Source organism: Bactrocera tryoni, chromosome 4 (genome assembly GCF_016617805.1).
Source record: "Bactrocera tryoni isolate S06 chromosome 4, CSIRO_BtryS06_freeze2, whole genome shotgun sequence".
Classification (NCBI taxonomy): Eukaryota; Metazoa; Arthropoda; class Insecta; order Diptera; family Tephritidae; genus Bactrocera; species Bactrocera tryoni.
Window position 1 is genome coordinate 3,351,166 of NC_052502.1, and position 8,369 is coordinate 3,359,534.

Sequence of the window (8,369 nt, forward strand, 5' to 3'; positions counted from 1 at the left end):
AATTGCTAAGTATTTGGAATAGTAGAAGAACTGCAACCAAATACGCAGTGAAATAGATTATAACGCAAAAATTCGGTTTTATTTCAAACACTTCTCAGAATCAGTTATTCGTTGTTCTGTTGGATTACGAACTTTGCGAGGCAACCACTTTGTATAGAGCTTTCTCCTCTTTAGAGCATCATTCTCCTCGGTTCCCCAAAAAGCAATGCTTTACTATTACACGAAATGCCTTATGATCCATTTTTTTTGTAGACTAACACAAGTTGCTTCAGAAAAATGATATATCTTATTAACGAATAGTTATAATGCAACTAATAGAAATCATATAGATGGTAGTATTAGTATTATCTATGTATCAGCCACAGCGAAGCGTGGACGGGTCCTCTAGTTTGTATATATAAATCTATATCTATATTTTAGATGATACGTACACGCGTTAGGTGTACAAAACTTTAATACTCTGTAGCAACTGGCTGCAAGAGTATAAAAAAAAACATTTATCCATGGTATTATAAAAACAGAGAACTGAAAATTAAATATATTTTGGTTACTAAAATTATGCGTTGATCATGTTGTTTTTAGTTTTGCAAAGAATTAGCAAACAAGCTCGCTAATTTATATTTTTACCATTTTCCCTCTCTTTGGCCACTATTCTCTCAACACAAAACATTTTATCAGACAGACAGTCAACCGGATTTCAACTTTTCTCATTATCCTGATAATTTGCATATATATTGTATATAGCTCTATATCTATATCGCTTAGTTTTAGGTGATACGTACAAGCCTTATGTGAACAAAACTATAACACTCCGTAGCAACTGGTTGCAACAGTATAAAAACTTCGCTAATACGAAAGTTAGGATACCCTTCACAAATAAGTAAGATTCCATAACTTGACTTTGATCGTTCATTTTGTATGAAACCTATATCATATAGTGGTCTGATTTGGAATTTCTTCAGATATTGTAGCATTGCCTTGGATAATATTCCCTGCAAAATTACGTGAAGACATCTTGTCTAATAAAAACGTACTGAATTTTGATTGTTCACTTTGTATGGTAGCTCTACAGCACATATTTCTTAAGCACAAATTTCTTAAGATATATTACCTTGAGCAATAAGTACGTACTAAATTTCGTGAAGATATCTTGTGGTGGCAAACTTAATATACCCTGTTCACGGTATACAAATTGGTTAGTAAAATTTTAAACTTGATCACATATGTTTCTGTTTATTACGTTATTGCTTAAGCTAAATAAGATTTAAAAGTGCATATATATTTGTTCTTCATTGCAGGTTATCAACATCACCACAAATTCCCATTAATCGTAATTGGAACGATCATGAAAGATCAATGGCTTCTGTATTTGCGCATTGCTCTTAGGTGGAATGTTAAAAAGGTAAGTTGGTTTTGCAAAATTTACGTGCTATGTATAATATACAGCATATTATTTTTTTTTTCACAAATGTATGGTCATATTTTCAAGTACAGGTTCGTTTAGTTGGGAAGCGAAAAATTATGGCTAAAACTGAAAAAATCTATGAAAGACTAATAATTTGCAACTTTTGAAGCGATTAAAATGGTTTGAAAGTATTTAGAAGAATCATTGAAATTTATGTATATGTATGTACATCTGAAGAAGGCTCGACACTGGCTTTAATGAATTAACATATGAAGATACATATGTGTTAGAAAGGAAAATCGCTCAACTTTTTGAACTACCCTAGCATAAATATATCAATTTTGAATCAAATCAATACAGCTATAATCGGTAGCTTTAATGTTCGTACTCACTGCTTAAAACTGTTTTTGAGTTTATATCACGTGCATTTTATGATAACTTGCGGTCAAGCAACCGTAAATTACTCTTGAACAACGTAATTTGGTAAAGAAAGACTATGTTTGGAAGTTGCAGCAAATTAAATCTCGCAATTTGAAAGAGTTATGCCCGTAAGTTAGATATTTGCAAAATTTCATTATACACATCTAAGGAAGAGCTTGCAACTTGTAGGAATCAAAGCCCGGGGAATACCTTATGATGACCCATAGATAATATGTACTACTACTACCATCTATATGATTTCTATTAGTTAGTTTACAAAAAAATGGATCATAAAAGCATTTCGTGTGTTAATAAAGTATTGCATTTTGGTGGAAAATACTGCTGAATTTGGGCTCTGCACCAAGAAGATCAACCGTTGAAAAGAGGCGAAATGAGCATGTATGGAATTTTTATTACATACCATACTATGAAAATTCTATTAAGCCTTACTTAAAAAGCCGAATATCTCGAGAAGTATTAATGATAGCGATTTTGATTTTGGACCTTTTTTGTAGCAAATAAAATTTCTTACAAGTTTGTGATGTACATTGTTTTATAGCTCTAGGCATTTACGATATACATATATACAAACAAAAGCGAAATTCGTGAAAAAATCAGGTTTAGAGCCCCGTTCTACCTCACCGGTGTGAGTTTCGACTTTGTCGCAATGGGTACTTTTTTGGAGTATTCAATTCTGAGGAATATGTGTCTAAAGTTAAAGCCATGGCTCTGAGCTATAGAAATTTAAAGATAAAAAATCACGATTGTCGTGTATTTTCAAAGGAAAATTTTTACATGCCCTGGTCCAGTCCTTATTGTTAAGGTTAAGGTCTCAAATTTCCAGGGATTTTCACGACGGGATTGAAAAAAATTAATAGTTAAAAAAATACTCTAGTATATATATATTATTCCTTCATTTCGATTGTACAAATCAAGAGGCAATTAATATAACGGGATAAGATTTTGCTCGAATAATGCCTTTAGAGAGTTTTATGGGCAAAAATTGTCCAAGTCCAATAGAAGCTGTTCAAGCCCCAAGGTAGCGAATATCCAGACCCCAGTTCCTATAGTTGATTTTTTACCCAAAATATAGGTCATTTTGTCAGATGTATAATTGAAATTCAGAATCCTTTTATAACAGTAGTATGTTACAAATAGTTGAATTGATCAATACTTCCCTTAGCCCCATATACCTAATACAAAGATTTTCGAGCTTCCAGTTGACTTTATACCGTATATATCGACCAATTGGCTTTTCTGATAGTAGTATGTCTGTGTGTTACAAATAGTTGAATTGATCAATACTTCCCTTAGCCCCATAAACCTAATACAAAGATTTTTGAGCTTCCAGTTATCGTTATATTAATAAAATTGAGAGAGTGTATTTTCTTATAACTTAGAATGAATAAAATCGGGTGAAAACTCGCCTTACACCCCATACAACTAACAAACCTTATAAACTTGAAGGTACTTCCCTGGCTTCAATCCCCGCAAGTAGCAAGAGTATGAAATGTTCGGTTATACCCGAACTTAACTCTTCCTTACTTGGTTTAACGTCCGTGGAATATAACTTACCAAATTTGGTTGAAATCGGTCAGGTGAGTCTCGAGATATGTGTTTTCACCTAAAAGGGGACGATTCAACGTCCATCGCGATCCCTTGTGTCAAATTAGAGTTTTATATCATAATTTATTGCTTTGTTATGGCACGCGCATATCAAGTTTCATCAAGATTTTTTTCAAGTTACAGCTTGCAAGGACGAAGAGACATACAGTCGCCCGGAATTCAACTCGTCTCTTCATCCTGATCATTTATATATGCATAACCCTATATCTATCCACATTATTGCTATATGTTATTTTATCCGGCTTTTGTCACTTACTTTATTTCACTATTTGAAACAAGGAGGCTAGAGTTACACTTTACTTGTGCTAGATTTTATTCTCAAATCTTTCCTGATGCTTAATTTGTTTATTGTAATTTAAATAAACAAATATTTTTTCTAGACTAATTTGCACAGGTTATTCTGGTCTTAAAACATAAGGTAAATAATTAAAACCAATAACGAAATGGCACTTGAAACATATGATATTGAATGAAATTTCAATGCGTTGTTGGATACTTAATTTGAATAAAGTTACATTTCATTGAATCAAGAATATTTTGTATTCAACCAATTGCTTTTTACATATTCTGTCAAGCATACGCTTAGTACATATACATATACGAGTATTCCCTATTTTACGCAAGTATATGCATAATGTATCCAAACATTCAGTAATATGGTAATTTCAAATAACGAAGTATGGAAGCCACAAGGATTCACTTTGAAATGTCAGAAAAACGCATAATAAATATTTTGTAAATCAACTGCACACACAGCTCAATAAATTAGCAATATCCTGAGAGTCTTCAAATGCGACACATCCATGTTTGTACATAAATAAACTTGCTGTGCATGTAGGTGTAAAATATCCTGTCGCTATCGGAATAAATTATGACAGGCGTGAATCATTGGCGCTACGGTTGTCAAAAAGGCGTTGATGGAAAACAAGAAATCACATTAATATTTTGGTTCATAATTTGTTGGCAGAATCTACAATTATACATAGGTACATAATAAACATATGGGATTTAAGATAAGGAATTCTAATGAAATTCAACTGCATTCAAAAGATTAATCCAATACATTTCCGTACAAAACTGCCTTATCCAATTAATGTTTGGTCGTTTGCATTAAGGAGACTAATTTCCTATTTGACCTAAACCACATCCTATCAAATATATGTATGTAAATTTAAAATAAAATGTGGGTTAAGTATTAGATGCTGGAAACTGCATATTTTCTAATAAAGTAAATCTAAATCTATCGATATACATAAAAATTACGTGTCACAATTTCTCCGGGGTAAACTCCGAAACTACTGAACTGATAATTTAGCACATTGGGTCCAGTTTAATCCAGTTTAAGAGATAGTATTCTTTATATCTCAATTATGTTAATAGTAAAACAATTCATAATTAAAAAAGAAAAACACGTTAATTTTGTCAGCACCAAAGCTATAACATCCTTGCCAGGTGGATTTTTAGAGCATAAAGGGAGAATAAAAAAGGAGATATCCCATTTTTAATAGGTCAGTTCATAGTCACTGAATATGAGAACTATGGGAACCAATAACCCTATTTTAACCATTCGTAGCACCAGCACACATTATCACCAAAGAAAATTTAATTGTAAATCTTAGAGATTGATCACTGTTTTCGGCAAAAAGTCTGTCAGGTCCACATATTTCATATTTGGGGACTTCATAAATTGGCAAGATAACTCCTTATAGGATCATCTAAAGTGAAAAAGAACATTAACGACGAAGGAAATAAAAAACTGAAAATTGGATTTTTCACAGACATTTTTACAAAAAAATGAATATTTCGCGATATTTTTTTTTTCAAATAGTTGTAATCGAAAAAAAGTTCTTCGCCCAGTCTTTAGGAATTATATTTCAAAGATCTGTGTAACATTTCAGGAAGATCGGTTGAATAATCCTTGAGAAATATTGCCAACCGACTTCAAAAACACAGTATCTCAGAAACTATTACGCAGACCAACATGAAAATTAGGATAATATTCTAAAAATGATGTAGAGTTTAATAAGACAATAAAAAATCGATTTTTTGAAACCCATAAATCCATCCGTTTTGCACCCGGAAAGTAATTATTTTTCATGAAATTTATTATTTATTTATCTTTATAAACTATACTTTATTAAATTCAATACGTCGGCATAAGCAGTTTCCCAAAATTTTATTCCAATTTGCTTACGGAAGAACTTGCTGTTAATACACTAATATGTACATAGTATGTATGTATGTATATCTAGATAGTCAGATATTATATATGTAAGTATGTGCACACATTTTTGCAGAGCACCAGGCCCTCTAAAACCTCTATTTTACTTACTCTACTTCTTATTTAGTTATTTTTTTTTTGCTCCTTTATGTAAAAAAATATTTAATACCCTTTACATTCATTTAAATTTGAGAGCGTCTAAAATAACTTATGTAATGTCAGTAAAAGACTGGAATTAGCTAATACAATGCAAGAATAAAAATTTGAACTGAAGTACATATATTATTATAAAAGTACTCCCGACTAAACCTTTTTTAAACGCGATAACATCCGAACACGTGTTGCAACATTCATGTGACAAATTGCACACTTATCAAATATTTGTTTAATTTGTTTTGAGTAGACAAAATCATGACAAAATTTACGGTGAGCATTTGAACCACAAGTTAACATACAACAAAGAAAAAATAAATCCATTGTTAATCGATACCAAACACGTGCCATCTGACGATGCAACGGCACCATTCTCTTTAACTGTTGAAAGAAGAATGTATACATTTACACAACTTATTCAACTAATTCACCCTCTTTCCACTACATTATTCATCGCCTCACTTCATTTAGTTACTTTAAGTATATTTTTGAAACTGAGTACATATCTAGTCTGCGGAAACTGGACTTATAAAGTTTAAAAAAGTCACGGCATAGTTAGATGTTACAATTACTTAAAAAATTGCGTTTTGTAAATATTCTTGTGGGTATCCATGTTCGTATGTCTGATGAGAGTATACAGCGACATTCACTGACAAATTTAACCGCCAGCTTTTTAGTAAGTTTTCCCAACGGACGTCCGCCATAAGAGTTGAGGAAAATGAATCTTTTATGAATCTTTTACGAACGTTTTACCGTTTTTTTACATATATAGATTTCTTCCGGTTTATATAAAAAAAAAATAGCCGTTAGCGTGAAAGGCAATTTTCCAACATATTTTTTCGATTAATCGCTTGAATTCATCGTAAAAGTAGCCAATGGAATAAAATGCTACGCTTTGAAGTTGCAAAGTTGAATATCAATTCGAACACACAAACATTTTATATGTATGTATATATACATAAGTTATCAAGCTTCAAAGTCATAACGTTAAAGGTTTTGTTTTTATACTCTTGCAACCAGTCGCTACAGAGTATTATAGTTTTGTTCACCTAACGGTTGTACGTATCACCTAAAACTAATTGAGATAGATATAGAGTTATATATGTATGTAAAATAAACATAAATGATCAGGATGACGGGAAAAGTTGGACCCGGCCAACCGATTTCGACAAAATTCAATATGTGGCATTGCTTTCATATTCTTATGTCACCTTGTGAAAATGGACGAAATCGGACAACAACCATGGCTACTTCCACTTCGCCAAACCACCGTATACGCCAGATTTAACCCCGTGTAACTTCTGGCTATTCAGCAAACTCAAACGACCGCTCCGGGAAAACCGTTTTGAGTCAATTGAAGACATTAAACGTGAATCGCTACGCGCATTGAAGGCTACTCTGGAAATTGACTTTAACAACTGTTTCGAGGATTGGATAAACCTTAGCGAAAGTGTATTATAGCCAAGCTTTGAGGGAGACGACATGGAGTTTGAAGAATAAATTAAGAATTTTAATATTATAAACAGAGTCTTACTATTTTTTGCCCACTTGTACTCGAAATATTTACTTTATTAAAATAACTTCTTTTTTAAACGCAAAATCCTGTATCCTGGCAACTTGCTGCATTGAACCCGTTCCTTGATTATCATGCTGTTCTCAAGGTTTCTAACAAAAATATATGCAATGGCTATAAAATATGCGACACCAAATTTCATGATAATTTTCGTGCAATGAGGTGTAGCAAAATAATTTCAATCATGTGCCAGCTGTGATATTACATGTGAATACACATTTAGACCGCTTTCGTAAACACAATATGCAAAGCATATGTACACGCAATGCATAGTATTCGTAAACAACATTGCATTAATTTGGGCAAAGTATAAAATTCATAAATGCATTACCATCAGGATATCAAATAAAATGCAAGTTACGGATTGTGAACAAATTTATTTTGACAAATATGATTGTTTTTGAAATTATATTGAAAATTTGGGAATTGATAATAGTATTTTGGCAGATAATTAGTAATATTATAATATAGCGTTTGTTTGAGACACCCACATCATCTAAACTTTTCCAGAACAAATTTTAGACATAATTGTAATTTTTTTATGTACATACATATATATCTCTTTTTAAGAATAAAGTCTTGATGCAGGGGCAAATGCAATACAAGTATAATCAAAACTTGTTGATAAATTTCATTAGAAAACTTTTTTAATTAAACTAAACTGCAAAATTTAACTATTGCATATTTCTCAGTAATTACATATGTACATACCATATTTAGCAGTATAATAAAAACTTTGTGTTTGAATAAGAAAATGTGCTTTGCTATTTCCTTGGAAACCCATAGAAAAGGCATGACCAATTACAATTTACAATCAAAGAAAGGCGAATAAGTTTCAAACGGTAAATGGTAAAACAGAAGCTTGCTTATATTTGCAGATAATTTATTTCATTTTCATATTTGTAATTTTTTTTCTTTAAAAAAGCTAAAAGAACCACTTTGCACTCAAAATGATTTGAAGAGAATTTTTT